Source organism: Canis lupus, chromosome 16, assembly GCF_011100685.1.
Source record: "Canis lupus familiaris isolate Mischka breed German Shepherd chromosome 16, alternate assembly UU_Cfam_GSD_1.0, whole genome shotgun sequence".
NCBI lineage: Eukaryota > Metazoa > Chordata > Mammalia > Carnivora > Canidae > Canis > Canis lupus.
In genome coordinates, this window is record NC_049237.1 from 42,280,267 (window position 1) to 42,297,287 (window position 17,021).

Here is a 17,021-nt window from a genome sequence, read left to right on the forward strand (position 1 = left end):
AAAATGGCTAGAAGGAAAAACTCACCTCCAAAGAAAGAAATCAGAAACAGTCCTCTCTCCCACAGAGTTACAACATTTGGATTACAATTCAATGTCAGAAAGCCAATTCAGAAGCACAGTTATAAAGCTACTGGTGGCTCTAGAAAAAAGCATAAAGGACTCAAGAGACTTCATGACTGTAGGATTTAGATCTAATCAGGCCGAAATTAAAAATCAGTTAAATGAGATGCAATCCAAACTGGAGGTCCTAACGACCAGGGTTAACGAGGGAGAAGAACGAGTGAGTGACACAGAAGACAAGTTGATGGCAAGGGCGGAAACTGAGGGAAGAAAAGAAAGACAATTAAGAGACCATGAGGATAGGTTAAGGGAAATAAATGACAGCCTCAGAAGGAAAAATCTACATTTAATTGGGGTTTCCCGAGGGCGCCAAAAGGGACAGAGGTCCAGATTATGTATTTGAACAAATCATAGCTGAAAACTTTCCTAACTTGGGAAGGGAAACAGGCATTTAGATCCAGGAGCTAGAGAGATCACCCCCACCCCCCTTAAATCCATAAAAACCGCTCAACATTTAACATTTAATACTGGAACTTGCAAATTCCAAAGATAAAGAGAAGATCCTTAATGCAGCAAGAGACAAGAAATCACTAACTTTTATGGGGAGAAGCTTTAGGACAACAGCAGACCTCTCCACAGAGACCTGGGAGGTGAGAAAGGGCCGGCAGGATACAGTCAGGGTCCTAAATGAGAGGAACCTGCAGCCAAGAATACTTTATCCAGCAAGGCTCTCATTCAGAATAGAAGGAGAGATAAAGAGCTTCCAAGAGAGGCAGAAACTGACAGGATATGTGACCACCAAGCCGGCTCTGCCAGAAATATTAAGGGGGGACCCTGTAAAAGAAAGGGGAAGTCCAAGGAAACAATCCACAAAAACAGGGACTGAATAGGTATCATGATGACACTAAATCCATATCTGTCAATAGTAACTCTGAACGTGAATGGGCTTAATGACCCCATCAAAAGCGCAGGGTTTCAGACTGGATAAAAGAAAGCAAGACCCATCCATTTGCTGTCTCCAAGAGACTCATTTTAGACATCAGGACACCTACAGCCTGAAAATAAAAGGTTGGAGAACTGTGTACCATTCATTTTTTTTTTATTTTTTTTATTTTTTTTATTTTTTATTTTTTTAATTTATTTGTGATAGTCACACAGAGAGAGAGAGAGAGAGAGAGAGAGAGAGAGAGGCAGAGACATAGGCAGAGGGAGAAGCAGGCTCCATGCACCGGGAGCCCGACGTGGGATTCGATCCCGGGTCTCCAGGATCGCGCCCTGGGCCAAAGGCAGGCGCCAAAACGCTGCACCACCCAGGGATCCCCCGAACTGTGTACCATTCAAATAGTCCTCAATAAATGCAGGGGTAGCCATCCTTATATCAGATAAATTAAAGTTTGTCCCAAAGACTGTAGTGAGAGGTGAAGAGGGACACTATATCATACTTAAAGGATCTATCCAACAAGAGGACCTAACAATCACGAATATTTATGGCCCGGATGCGTGAGCCGCCAAGTATATCAATCGATTAATAACCAAAGTTAAGACATACTTAGATAATAATACACTTATACTTGGTGACTTCAATGTAGCGCTTTCTGCAATCCACAGGTCTTTTAAGCACAACATCTCCAAAGAAACAGGAGCTTTAAATGATACACTGGACCAGATGGATTTCACAGATATTTATAGAACTTTACATGCAAACGCAACTGAATACACATTCTTCTCAAGTGCACGTGGGGCTTTCTCCAGAAGAGACCACAAACTGGGTCACACATCAGGTCTTAATTGATACCAAAAGATTGGGATCGACCCTGTGTATTTTCAGACCATAATGCTTTGAAACTAGAACTAAATCACAAGAAGAAGTTTGGAAGGATTTCAAATACGTGGAGGTTAAGGACCATCCTGCTACAAGGTGAAAGGGTCAACCACGAAATTAGAGAAGAATTAAAAAGATTCATGGAAACTAATGAGAATGAAGACACCACCATTCAAAATCTTTGGGATACAGCAAAAGCAGTCCTGAGGGGGAAATACATCGCAATACAAGCATCCATCCAAAAACTGGAAAAAACTCAAATAGAAAAGCTAACCTTCCACCTAAGGGAGCTGGTGAAAGACAGCAAATAGATCCAACACCCAGCAGAAGAAGAGGGTTAAAAAAGACTCGAGCAGAACTCAATGAAATAGAGACCAGAAGAACTGTGGAAAAGATCAACAAAACCAGGAGTTGGTTCTTTGAAACAATTAAGAAGGTAGATAAACCATTAGCCAGCCTTATTTAAAAGAAGACAGAAAACACTCAAACTAATAAAATCATGATGAGAAAGGAGAGATCACTACTAACACCAAAGAAAGGACCTAGAGTGTATTCTATATGTTAAGCAAAGTCAGTCATTCAGAGAAAATACCAGATGATTTCACTCATACGTGGAATTAAAACAACAACAACAACAAAACAACAACAGCAACAACAACAACAAACGAATATAGGGGAAGGAAGGAAAAGAGTGGGAGGTATACTATAAGAGATTCTTTAGTACAGAGAACAACAGGCTTGCTGGAGGGAAGGAGGGCATGGGATTGGCGTGGTGATTGGCAGTGAGGAGGGCACTTGTTGTGATGAGCACTGGGTGTTATAGGTAAGTGATGAATCACTAAACACTAGTCTTGAACCAATATTACAGTATATGTTAACTAACTAGAATTTAAGTAAAAACTTGAAAAAAATAAGGAAAGAAGACTCATGGAATGGTAAAGCTTGCAGGGACCATGGTAGTCCAGTAGCAAGCACCTTGTGCATTAAAAGATGAGGAAGGGGCGCCTGGATGGCACAGTCAGTTATGTGACCAACTGTTGGTTTCAGCTTGGATCCTGATCTCGGGGTCATGAGGTCGAGTCCCACATCGGGCTCTGTGCTCAATCTGGAGCGTGTTCTCCCTCTCTCTCTAACTCCCACTTGTGCTCTCTCTCCTTCTCTCTGATTCATATATAATATAAATCTTAAAAAAAAAATAAGATGAGAGAAATAAATCACATTTTCAGACACAGTGCAGACCCTGGAGCTACAAAGCCTCAGCTATACCACATGCACTACCCTGCTTGCCTCATCTTTCCTCAGTCTCCCTTTTGTGCTCTCTCTTCCTCCTTTTTCTTTCCTAGACACCATATGCTTAGTGAGGCCAGCAGGACCAAGAGCTAAAAATGTCCTGGGTGTGGCCCTTCATAAAGGCTTTCATCAAAGGCACTTACCTTGAAGTGGAAGCCATGATGAGCCAGAAACAGAGATTTGTCTATATGTGCAGAGTCAAAGAACCTGTAAGACAGCAAAAGTCGATTTTTTAAAATTGTATGCTGGGCCGCCCGGGTGGCTCAGTGGTTTGGTGACTGCCTTCGGCCCAGGGTGTGATCCTGGAGACCCAGGATCGAGTCCCACGTCAGGCTTCTGCGTGGAGCCTGCTTCTCCCTCTGCCTGTGTCTGTGCCTCTCTCTCCCTCTGTGTCTTTCTCATGAATAAATAAAGAAAATCTTTAAAAAATAAAAAAATAAAATTAAATATGTATTCTTTCATTGTAAAGGACCTTAACTATCAATTTCACTTTAAAAAAAATTGCATGCTAATTAGCAAGGAATAGGACCTTCTCCACCATTTAAGTGAAAAAAAAAAAAAAAAAAAAACCACGAATACCAAAACACATTTTTAGCCTAAAGTTCACTAGCAGTAAGCAGAGGATGGATTGAATACACACAGCAGAGGGGGTCTAGTCAACTGGCCAATCAGAGGGAAAAAACAACGAGCCCTCCACGTCCTGCTGAAACATATTATAGGTCAAAGGTTTTCACTGTCAAAACTACTGGCATGTGGGCCGGATGAGCCTTTGTTGGGGGGCTGTCCTGTGAATTACGGGATTTTAACAGCTTTCCGGAACTCCACCCACTAGATGCCAATAAGCACGGATCCCCTACCTGTGAAACCAAACATGTTTCCAGATATTGCCATACGTCCCATGGGGGACAAAATTGCACCTGGTTGACAACTATTATTCTATCTATATCAAGACTCCAATAGATCGTACCGTAAAAAGGAAATACTGTCTACTAGTGCTGCCCAATATGGTATGTGGTTATTACATATCTGATATATATGGCGAGTGTGATTGAGAAAGTGAATTTTCTCAATTATATAAAATTTTATATAATTTTAATTAATTTTAATGTAAATTGTCACATGTGCCTGGCCAGTGACCACCACATTAGTGAAGTCTCAGATGTATAAAGAGCCAATTATGAAACAACGTTCTCTTAACAACCAACAGGTCAAAGAAGAAAAACTTTTTCCTAGAATAACTTAAGGGGGAAATTAAAAAGCATCTTGAGGCCATCTGGGTGGCTCAGTTGGTTAAGCCTTCGACTCCTGATTTGGCTCAGATCATGATCTCAGTATCTTGAGATCGAGCCCTGTGCTGGGTTCTGCAGTGAGTGTGGAGCCTGCTTAAGATTCTCCCTCTCCTTTCCCCCTGCCCCCACCCACTCCTGGGTTCTCTTTCTTACATAAATACATAGTATCTTGAAACAAATGAAACAAGGAAACCCAATATACCAAAACATTTAGGCTGCAGCAAAAGATTTCTAGGAGAGCTTAATGCTATAAACACATACAGAAAAAAAAAATATATATATATATATATAAATCTCTCAAGGAACTCTAGAAAGAATAGATGAATGGATAAAGAAGACGTGGTACATATGCGATGGAGTATTTTTTTTTAAATATTTTTTTTTTAATTTTTATTTATTTATGATAGTTACACAGAGAGAGCGAGAGAGGCAGAGACACAGGCAGAGGGAGAAGCAGGCTCCATGCACCAGGAGCCCGATGTGGGACTCGATCCCGGGTCTCCAGGCTCGCGCCCTGGGCTAAAGGCAAGTGCTAAACTGCTGTGCCACCCAGGGATCCCTATGCGATGGAGTATTATTCAGTTATACAAAAGAATGAAATCTCGTCATTTGGAATGACGTACATGGAGCGAAAGAGTAATACTAAGTGAAATAAGTGAGTCAGAGAAACACAAATACCATATGATTTCATTCCTAAGTGTAATTTAAGAAACAAAAAAAGAATGTGCAAAGGGGGGCACCTAGGTGGTTCAGATGGTAAAAGCATCTGACTTTGTATGTTGTTTATTTTTTTTTCACTTCACGAGACTTAATACTCTTTCATGAAAAGAACTCTTACTAAACTAGGAGTAAAAGTAAACCAACTAAACATCATAAAGACCAAATATGAAAAAAAAATTCCAACTAATGTACAAAATAGCAAAAGACTCAAACTTTTCCTCTAAAAATAGGATCAAAATAAAGTTCTTTACTCTGGCCTTTCCATCAAATATAGTACTAGAAAACTTAGCCAGAGCAATTAGGCAAGTAAAAGAAACAAAACGCATCCAAACTGGAAAGGAAGAAGAAGAATCATATTTGCATATACCATAATCTTATACGTAGAAATCGTAAGGATTAAAAAAATTAGAAGCAGTAAACAAATTCAACAAGGTTGCAGAAATGAAAACCAACACACCAAGAAGCAGTTGCATCTCTAGATGTTAACAATGAACAATTTGAAGTGGAACTCAAGAACACAACTCCATTTACCACAACACTGAAAAAGGTAAGATATTCAGGAACAAGACTAATGAAAGAAGTGAAAGAATCATACACTGAAAATGAGAAAACATATGTAAGAGTAATGTTTAAAAAAAACCCCAATAATAGATATCTATTTTATAGATGAAGTGCTTGAAAGGAAACATAAGGAAAAGATTCACAATATTAGATCTGCCAATGATTTCTTTCTTTTTGTAAACAGGCTCCATACCCAGGGTGGAGCCTAATATGGGGCCTGAACTCACAACCCTGAGATCAAGACCTGAGCTGACATTGAGTCATATGCTTACTGACTGAGCCACCCAGGATCCACGGACCTGGCAGTGATTTCCTGACTACGATACCAAAGCACCAGCAAACAAGTAAACATAGACAAATGGGGTCTATAAAACTTCAAATGCACCAAAGGATACAATCTAGAGAGTGAAGAGACAACGAATAGAATGGGAAAAATATGTGCAAACCATGTATTTGACAATAAGTTAACATACAAAAAACTCCTACGAACTTCGTCACAAGGCAACAAGTAGCCCAATGGAAGAAAGGACGAAGAGCCTGTACAGACATTCCTTGAAAGAAGATGTATAAATGGCCAATGAACCTATGAAATGATGCTCCACATCACTAACCATCAAAAAAGGCAAATCACAACCACGATGAGGGTCACCTCACACCCATTAGGATGACCACTGTTAAAAAATAAAATGTTGGCAAGGATATGGAGAAATCAGGACACTTGTGCATTGCTGATAGGAATGTAGCATGGTGCAACCACTATGTAAACAGTATGAGAGTTCCTCAAAAAAATTAAAACTACAACTACCATATAATCCAGCAATCCTATTTCTGGGGTACGTGTAGTCAAAAGAATTGAAAGCAGGGTCGCCAAGAGACTTCCATCCTCATAGAAGCATTCTTTATCATAGCCAAGGGCTGGGAGCAACTCAGATGTCCATCAAAGGTAAATGGATAAAGAAAATGTGGTGTATACTGATTTTTATTTATTTATGAGAGACACACGGGGAGAGAGGCAGAGACACAGGCATAAACCATAATGAGATACCATTTCATACCCACTAGGATGGCTATTATCAGAGAACCAGAAATAACAAATGTTGGTGAGGATACGGAAAAATTGAAACCCTGTGCACTGCTGGTGGAAATATAAAATGCAACTATGCAAAACAGTATGGTGGTTTCTCACAAAATTAAAAATGGCATTACTGTCATGATCCAGCAATTCCACTTCTAGGTACATGCCCAAAAGAACTGAAACCAAAGTCTTGAAGAGATATCTGTACACCCATATTCCTCGCAGAATTATCCACAATAGGCAAAAAGTGGAAGTAACTCATGTGTTCATTGAAATATGAATGGATAAATGCAGTATATACACAATGGAGTATCAGTCTTTTTTTTTTTTCTTTTTTTAAAGATTTTATTTATTTATTCATTAGACAGAGAGAGAGAGAGAGAGAGAGAGAGAGAGGCAGAGACACAGGCAGAGGGAGAAGCAGGCTCCATGCAGGGAGCCCGATGTGGGACTCGATCCCGGGTCTCCAGGGTCACGCCCTGGGCCAAAGGCAGGTGCTCAACCCCAGAGCCACCTGGGCTGCCTGGAATATCAGTCTTAAAAGGAAGACTGACACATGCTGTAACATGAATGAACCTTGAAGACCTCCTGATTTCAAAAACTTGCGAAGGGACAGTAATCAAGACAAATATATCAACAGAACAGACAAATCAATGGAACAAAGTCAAAAAATATATCAGCACATATAAAGTCAAATGATTTTTGACAAACGTATTAAGGCAGTTTAATGGAGAAAGGAAAGTCTATTCAACAGTGGTGCTACAACAACTGGTTATCAATATGAAAAAATGAAAAAAAGAACTTTGATCCCTAATTCACACAAGACTAAAAATTAATGAGATAGATCATAGATCTTTTTTTAAAATAAATTTATTTTTTATTGGTGTTCAGTCTACCAACCTACAGAATAACACCCAGTGCTCATCCCGTCAAGTGCCCTCCTCAGTGCCCGTCACCCATTCACCCCCACCCCCCACCCTCCTCCCCTTCCACCACCCCTAGTTCGTTTCCCAGAGTTAGCAGTCTTTACGTTCTGTCTCCCTTTCTGATATTTCCCACACATTTCTTCTCCCTTCCCTTATATTCCCTTTCACTATTAATTATATTCCCCAAATGAAAGAGAACATACAATGTTTGTCCTTCTCCGACTGACTTACTTCACTCAGCATAATACCCTCCAGTTCCATCCACGTTGAAGCAAATGGTGGGTATTTGTCGTTTCTAATGGCTGAGCAATATTCCATTGTATACATAAACCACGATAGATCATAGATCTAATGAGAAACTAAAACTGAAGCCTCATAAAGAAAACGTGGAAGAATTTCTTCATGACCTTGGGGTAAGCAACAACTTCTTAGACTGAAGATATAAGATGGTAATGTAACAGAAAAATAGTAATAAATGGAATCTTATAAAAACTAAAAACTTCTGGGACACTTGGGTGAAGCCTGCTTCTCCCTCTGCCTGTGTTTCTGCCTCTCTCTCTGTGTCTGTCATGAATAAATAAATAAAATCTTAAAAAAAAACTTATAGTTGAAAAATTATAATTGAAAAATTTTTTTCAATTTTTTAAACTTTTGCTTTAAGAAAAATACCATTTAATAAAATGAAAAGTTAAACCATAGACTAGGAGCAAAGACTCAGAACTGTATCGGACCCCGGGATCACTCCCGGAGCCAAAGGCAGACGCTCAGCTGCTGAGCCATCGAGACGTCCCACTAGGAAAATATTTTTAAAGGCATCTCAGCAGTATTAACTTTTCCCAGAATAAAGTATGGAAAACTTACCAACAATATCAAGTTGAGTTTCTTCATCTTCTTCTCTTTTTCTCTTCTTCTCTTTGCTCTTTTTCTTCTTACTGTAGGAGAGAATTTATATAGATAAGTTTAGAAATATTGATTTGATGTTAAACATCTAAGATGGAATCTTACAAGCCTCTTTTAAGCTGTACACAGATTTATGAATTATTGATTCACACTTATCTACACCGATATGTTCTCTTCCTTCTAATACTGAGAAGTCAGTTCTGATCCTGTATGTATTGTATTATAGTTAAGAGAACAGGCTCTGGAGGACTGCCTTTTTAATCTTGTTATTTCTTAGCTCTGCGACTTTTGGAACATTTCTTAATCACTGTCAGCTTCTCATCTATAACATGAGGATAATAATTTATGCTCTTAAGGTTACTGCGAGGATTAAGGGTGAATGTGAATCTTCCTATGTTGCTGGTGAAAATGAAAAGTGGTACAGCTGCTTTAGGAAATAGTTTGGGGTTCTTCAAAAAGTTAAACAGAGTTATCATATGACCTAACCTATGTACTGCTAGGTATATACCCAAGAGAAATGAGAACACACATCCACACAAAAATTTTCTAAGAAATTCGTAACAGCATGATTCCTAATAGCCAAAAAGTGGAAATACCCCAGATGTCCTTCAACGGGTGAAAGGATAAACAAAATGTGTTATATCCATACAATGGAATATTATTCAGCCATAAAAATAAGGATACTGATACATGCTAGACATGGATGAAGCCAGATACAAGAGACCGCATATTGCATGACTCCATTTATAGGAAATATTCAGAACAGGCAAACTGATAACAGAGAGAAAGTATATTAGTGGTTGCGGGCATGAGGGAAGAGTGGACTGGAGAGGGACTACTAAGGATTATGGGGTTTCCTTCCCAGACCATGAAAATGTTGGACAACATGACAGTGGGGAACTTTGTGGACTAAACACTAAAACCCACAGAACTGTGCTTTATAGGGTGAATTTTATATGTATCATATCTCAGTAATAAAAAAAAAAGAAAAAAAAAAAAAAACACCCGGGGGGTGTTTCCAAATAAGTCGTATTCAAAGTGCTTAGAGTTGTTCTAGGCAGGCAGAAAGTGCTATCTACGTGCGTTAATGAAGATTGATAGTTGTGATGAGCATGAGATGCGCTTATTTGTATTTTCATGGAAACGTAAGCTTTCAGAAGCTAACTCTCCCCTCTCTCCTGTAAAGCCAGGCAGGACAAGCTTCAGATTAACATCTGTAATGAATGATCAACCGTGAGCAAATCTACCAGAGAGAAGAGAGGTGGAGATCTGGGCGGGCAGATACTTTTTCCTAAAAAGTCCAACGACCGTAAATCACCACTACGACCTTCTCCTTGCATTTGGTTCCGCTTACTGTACGCGTTAACTCATCTAATCCTCGTAGCAATTCTTTTTTTTTTTTTTTAAGATTTTATTTATTTATTAATGAAAGACAGAGAGAGAGGCAGAGACACAGACAGAGGGAGAAGCAGGCTCCGTGCAGGGAGCCTGACGTGGGGCCGATCCCGGGACTCCAGGGTCACCAGGGTCACGCTCCGGGCCCAAGGCGGCGCCAAGCCGCGGAGCCGCCGGGCTGCCCCCTAGCATCAGTTCTCCTACCGCTAATCTTCCCTAATGAATGAGTAAATAGAAGCTCCAGGATATTAACGGACCTGCCACAAACTGCTAAACTAGTAACTGCGGAGAACGCGGACTTGAGCTTATTCTATACCTGTCAAAACGCACATCTGCATATCGTATTAAAAAAATTAAGGATTTGCTCTTTTTGGGCGGGGGGAGGGAGGGATGATTAATTAAGGGTTTTTTTTGTGGGGGGGGGAATGAAGGATTTTTTTTGAGGGGAGACGTTTAAGGAGTACTGGGCGGGGGGGCGGGCGTGAAGTAACGAGCCCTAACAGGAGACGTCGCTGTCACGACCTGCAGCACGAGACTAAGGCGGACGCGCCGAGCAGCGGTCTGGGGGGCTCCTGACCCGGGGCCGGGCCTGCAGCTGCGGCTCGCGGTGGCGCCCTCAGGTCTCCTCCGTCAGGCCGGCCCCGCACGAGCGCCCGGAGCTGCCCGGCAGCCACAGAGCCCGCGGCCGGAAGCAGGCCCGAGGGCGGGGCGCCGGAGTTCCCGGCTCCCTCACACCCCGAGTTCCGCGAGACTCGACTCTCCTCCCCACGGGGGGGGCGGGGGGGGCGGGGGCGCCGTCGGAAGAGACCCAGAGTCTCCCGCGCCAGCTCTGGCCTTACCTCTTGGCCTTGGTTCCCTTGAGCACGAGTTTGGTGGACTTCACGTACGAGTATTCGGCCATGGTTGGGGGGACGCCCTGTCCGCCGAGGGGAGAGCTGGCTAGCGGCAAAAGACCTCCACTGGAGGAGGGACTGGCGAGGGAAGCCCTCCCCGCGCAGAACCGCAGGGACCCCCTGAGCGCGCAGGCGACGGCGCCTCCGAGCCCCGGGCGTTATTTTTCACCCGCCTCTTGGCGCCTACTTCCTGTTTACAGTCTGGGGCTACGGCGACGGCAGAGGGCCGAATTACCTCAGGGTTCATTTGCTTTGGAGAAGCGCGGGTTCGCGTTTCCGCAAAAGAGAAAAAACGGGGGGGGGGGGGGGGGGGGGGGGGGGGAGGGGGAGGGGAACGGACGCGCCCCCTGGCGGCCGCCGAGGGCCTGACAGCTGTGGGGGCGCGCTAGAGGTGTCCTGCTCCGTGTCCCGGGAAGGCGACCGGGTGATGAGCCCCGTGATGGGGCTCCCGGAGCGCCTCCCCGCTTTCCTGGGCGTGAGCTGGGCCTCCGAGGGCTTGCGAGCCCTTCCAACCCCATCAATTCCTATTGTGTTATCTAGGGAGACTGGAGTGGTGGGCAGGAAACGACTGGGGAGTCCAGGAAAAGATAATTAAGTGCATAAGTTTGGGGGCAGACGGCACGAGCGCGGTCGGAATCGGGTGCAGGTGCGGCGGAGGCCGAGGCGCACACTCACGACCCGAGAGGTCTGTCCGCCTAGCAGGGGCCTCGGGGGGCGCTCCAGCCCCCGCGACCGTGTCTCCGGCCTGCTCCGGGATCTTCCGACAGTTTCTTAAAAAAAAAAAAAAGAAAGAAAATGTTTCAAAAAACATTTTATTTTTATTTGAGAGGGAGGGAGAGAGAGAGAACGACAGCAGGGGGAGGGGCGGAGCTCCGTGTAGGGCTCCCTCCTGGGGCTCTCTTCTGGGACTCTGTGATCATGACCTGAGCCGAAGGCTGACCCTTCACCAACTCAGCCACCCAGGTGCCTCTCTTACAACAGTTTGATAGTTCACTTCCCTGATTGCCTTTTCTCCCACTTCCAAACCACCTCTGATAATGCTGCCTGAATGATCATTCTAGAGAACTCGCTGATTATTCCCCAATCTAAAAATCTATTAAAGGCAACCTATTACTTTCAGGAGAGAAACTCCCGGCATCGCTTAGTAAACTATTGACAGTCTGGCCTCTTTTCCCACCACCTAACCTTTGCTACCGTAGTCCCACCAAATGGTTGGAAATGTCTGAATGCTCTCTGTTTGCTTCTGCTCCCTGGAATCCTGCCCTTTCTTCTTTCCCATGCTCTTCACTTGGCCCCAGGGTTTCCAATGTTTAAGACAATATTAATTAGTGGAACCTCACTAAAATAGGGAAAGGAGGAGAAAAGAGAAAGTTAGGAGGTGAAGCCTTACCACTCAACATCAATTATGGTTAATTACAGAAAGAATTATCAATGAAGAGCCCAACAGAAGAATCAGCAGCAGGAAAGAATCATCAATCACAGGCTCCTGCAAGGGAAAGATGTATTTCGTATCTCTGACAACATCTCCACTACCCCTGCAACTCAGCCCTTTGGAAACCATCATGACCTGGACTTCTGCTATTTTTTCCCCCCCAATGGACTTTTGTTTGGAAAAAACCCTCCCAGCTTCATTCTTCTTCTGCACAAAATAATGTTCCTCTTTGTTTGTTGCATGTCCAGAATTGGAATTCTGTTATTCCTGAAAAAAACCATTTTTTTGCTAGTAAAATAACTGATAGTTTTATTTTTCAGGTTAAAACTCCAAAAAACTGTCTTTAAATGACCTCCTGCATTCCCCAAGCATCCTGCATTTCTCCTTCTGTAGTTAATTGTGTGCTTTTTCAGGGCAGGAACATAAGTAGCTTATTCGTCTTTGTTTCACCTATATACCTTGTGCAGTACCTGCTTCAGAGTAGACCCCGCATAAATGTCTGTTAACATGTTAGGATTGTAAAGCCTGAAGTTCAGCTGTGGGTTAATGAAGAGAGTGGAACATTTAGGAGTGTGACTAGATAGGAGGGGTTGTGGTAGAAAAGCAGGAGGAGGAATATCAGAGGGGTGAGGAATAATATATCACGGAGGCCACTGGAGGCCCATTCCTTATTTATTTACCAACCGTCTCTGCAAAAACACCATGTGCTTGATGATAACATGTTGGCAACAGTATGGACAAAGGCAAGGAGCTAGGTGAGTGCTGCGTTGTGAAAAGAGAAGTGAATAGCCCAGTTGGTTGGAGACAGGGCATGTAGATTACAGTGGTGGGATCCAGGATTGAGAAGGCAAAGTTGGGTCATTTTGTACCTGAAAAATTTGCATAATCAGGAAGCAATTGTGAGGGTACTTTGCAGGGGGGTCAGATGAACAGAGTGGTACTCCAGGATGGTTACTCTGCAGCACTTGGCAATGCGATATAAGCCATGAGCCTTGGCTATTTTTTTTTTTTTTTTTTGGTAATACGAGTAACTGACAAAAGATAGTTATTTCAAATAAACACATTGCCAACCACAAGACTAGACAAAGAGCCAGCCCCACTGCCCCCTAGGCTCCTTTGTGAACTTGGTTGATTTCAATAAGTGAGCATTTGGGCCACTTGCCTTTTCTCTTCCTGAGCTTTAAATTCCACACTCTTATATTTTAAATTTTCTAATAAAGAGTGAGCCTACAAAACCCTAGCCCCCCACACTTGGCTCTGATAAAAGCAGAAAACCTGCCTGTGCATACTTGTATGCTCGCCATCCTCCTCCCCCCTGCCCTGTGTGACCTCACTATGTGGTTCCAGGTGTGCTGTGTGATTTCCAGGTCTTATAAATAATAAATCTCTATTTTTTCAAAGTTTCCCATTGTTCTTGAAGGGCATCTTGAAATCATAATAAGAAGCACAATAGCGGGTCCAAACACAACAGTGGTATATTGATATTAGCATATTGATATGCTAAGACTGGCACAAAACAGTGTGATCAGTGGTGTGATACCAAAACCCTTTTACTCGAGCCATGACTCTTTATATATTGTAGAAAACATGAAGACCAGTTGGCTTCAAGAATCTTAGGAAATATTATTAAACTTATGCTTCCTGGTGGCACCATAGAATCAGGATGGGCCCATCTCAAAACTGACTCAGAAAATAAAACCATAGCCATAGCAAAGAATTTGCTAGGTTAGTATCCTTTCATACTGTTACCACATATTTTCTAATATTTTCACACAACTTCCCTTTTTCTTATAACAATCTGTGTCATGTTGAAAAAACTCCCAGAACCATGAACAAAAGAGATAGGATGAGAGGGTGCTTGTGTTGGCTTTTATAAGTGACGTTTGGAAAGACTCAGTTTCCTAATCTCTTAAAATGGGGTTAGTAATAGTACCTCTGAGAGTTATGAGGATTTACTGGTGTAATTTGTGTAGAGTGGTTACGATCCACAAATAAGCACTCAGTAGATGTTAGTCGTGACGATCACCGACCTCGTTATTATTAAAGGTTATCATCATTGGCAGGAATGTTGAAAGCAAGAGAATGGATACATGCTCTCAGAGAATGAATGTGGAGAGACCAGATGAGCAGGAACTAAACCATACAACCATATAGTAAGGGAGTAGAAAGAAAAAGTGAAGACAGAAAGGTAAAAAGAAGAAGGAAATAAGGTTACAGTAAAGTTAGAGAAATCAAGACTAAGTAGAAACTCCAGAAAGAGCAATATTATTTCATATTGAAGATATTCAGAAGAACAGGATGGAAGGAAAACCTTTGAGTTAACCTACAGGTGATGTGTGGGGAACATTTTCAGGGGAGCAGTGTGGAGGGAAGTTGGCTTGATCTAAAGAGAAGGCGGAGAAGAGGTAAGACCAGCTTGCTATTGACTATTTGGGGGCATGGGAAGCAAATGAGGGATAGTCCATTCTGCATTTCTGGATGTCATTCCTTCTTGCTCAGCCACTATACATATACACAGAGTTCTAGCACCAAATTCTAGAAAATAAAAATGAGACCAATTTCATTTGTAGAAGCTAAGACAATACTTTATGGTGGAATCAAGATAAATGCATGACTCTCCCTTCTAGTCCCACTCTTGGTTTTTAAGTTAAACAGCTGCTTTTCCTCTTCATTAATTTCATTTCCAGATCCTCCCAGGTGTCAGTGGTTTTTAGGAGTTACATAAGTCCTCTAGGTTCTCGATGAATTGAGAAAGATGAGGAGCTGTGAATAAACAGTTTTCAGCAAAGGGAGGATTTTGAAATTCTGTTCATGTGTTTTTCCGTAACCATTCCAGGTTTTCAAGGTTATTCAATGGCAGGGATCCTTGTGTGATTTTTCCAAGCTTTATTGATAAGAACCACTGCAGATATTTGTCTAAGATACTGATTTCCAGGCCATTCACATAGTGATTCTTATTCAGAAGATCATTGATGGGACCCAGGAATAGGTATTTTGACAACTGTCAAAAGTGATTCCTACAGTCAGGCAAATTTGGGAAACATTGACCTAGCTTTTACATTTTCATTGTTGGGAGCTAAAGAAGGCTGCTTCCTGAAATTTTAGCCTTTTAAAAAATAAAGTATATTTTAAAAAATTTTTATTTACTTATTCATGAGAGACACAGAGAGAGGCAAAGACACAGGAAGAGGGAGGAGAAGCAGGCTCTATGCAGGAAGCCCAATGCGGGGCTTGATCCCAGGGCTCCAGGATCACACCCTGACCCCAAAGCAGAAGCTCACCCACTGAGCCACCCAGGCATACCAAAAATAAAATATTTTTTAAGAGGGAAATTGTATGACTAGATAAAATATGTATACACATACTATATGTATTGTACTGTATTATATCCTACATTCAATATTATAATTAAAGATGGGTAAGAATACTCAGAAAAACTATATATTAAATGAAAAGAGGAGTATGTAGGAATAGAGATAAATGCAGCTTATCGATGGAAAAGAAAAAAAAGTGTTAGAAATCTAATGTCGTAAACAGCATTTTGTAAAGTGCAAGAGCTTCAGAATCATGCTTGAAATCTTCTTTGGTGTTCAGTTGTAAATGGTGACTTTGGACTAGATTTAGGGGAGAAACCAATTATGCTCTAAAGTGTTCTTGTAAAAGGCTTTAAATGAAAGAAAATCCTTGTATGTGGTTGCAGCAGTTTAAATTGAAGGCTTTTTAACATATTACTAACCTTTTCCCACTTAAAAACTATCTTTCATTTGAATTGAAAAGCTAAGTTGTTATTTATGTTCTATTAGCATCTTTATGCAGAGACTCAACAGCATGTTTTACATTTCCAAATTTTTATTTCTTGATTTTGCTGGACGGAATATACTACTCCATCGATTTTTTAAAAGCAAGGTAAAACAATTTGTTTTGACAAGGGCATATGGTACTTTCTTCTTCAGTTTTCTGAAGCAAAAGATTACATTTAATAGTGATTTCAGCAGCAAGGTCTATGTTGGGTCCAGACCAATTGCACTAACTTTACTAAAATCCTGTTCTGTTTTTCAGATTAAAAGAAAAATGGAGGAGAAACACTTAGCTCTGATGCAAAAAATAAATAAACACATATTCATGATGCAGAAGGAAGAATGAAGGAAATGGAGTTTCAATTACGGGAATTGAGAGGCAATAGTAGACAACTATGTCAAAAGCCATTAGTCTGCCAAACACATTATGTTCTTAGGGGCACCTGGGTGGCTCAGTCAGTTGAGCGACCAACTCTTGATTTTGGCTCTCGTCATTATCTCAGTCATGAAATTGAGCCCTGAGTCAGGCTCTGCACTCAGTGAGGAGTCTGCTTGAGATTTTCTCCCTCTCCCTTTCCTCTGCCCCTCCCCTGGCTCTCTCTCTCAAATAAATAAATAAATACATAAATATATAAATAGATTTTAAATTCCTTAAAAATATTATGTTTAAAAAATTGGATTAGCTAAGTTTATCAGGAGGAGGAAAAAAAAAGAAAAATGGAATGCATGAAGGTAGCCCACAAGAGCTACAAAGTGACAGTGAATTTTCAACTCTATCTAATGAAATTAAAGCTATAGTTGTTACACATCTTCCTGCTACCAGTAAGTAGTGTCCATTCAATTTACATCTGTAGTTACATT

The 17,021-nt window shown here is 41.6% G+C and overlaps 2 long non-coding RNA genes across 3 annotated transcripts; one reads left to right on the top strand and one right to left on the bottom strand.

The window, feature by feature from the left end:
- Window positions 1–284: 284 nt before the first annotated feature.
- Window positions 285–12,706, bottom strand: LOC119877104. Of its 2 annotated transcripts, XR_005371595.1 has the most exons (5): window positions 12,322–12,706; window positions 10,878–11,701; window positions 8,605–8,675; window positions 3,316–3,379; window positions 285–320 (listed from the first exon to the last, which is right to left on the bottom strand). It is a non-coding gene; the product is annotated as an uncharacterized LOC119877104 (long non-coding RNA). The 2 variants fall into 2 exon arrangements; XR_005371596.1 differs by lacking the exon at window positions 285–320 and having other exon boundaries at window positions 3,311–3,379.
- LOC111090333 lies at window positions 10,766–13,766 on the top strand. The gene is made up of 2 exons (XR_005371597.1): window positions 10,766–10,921; window positions 12,351–13,766. It is a non-coding gene; the product is annotated as an uncharacterized LOC111090333 (long non-coding RNA).
- Window positions 13,767–17,021: the final 3,255 nt, after the last annotated feature.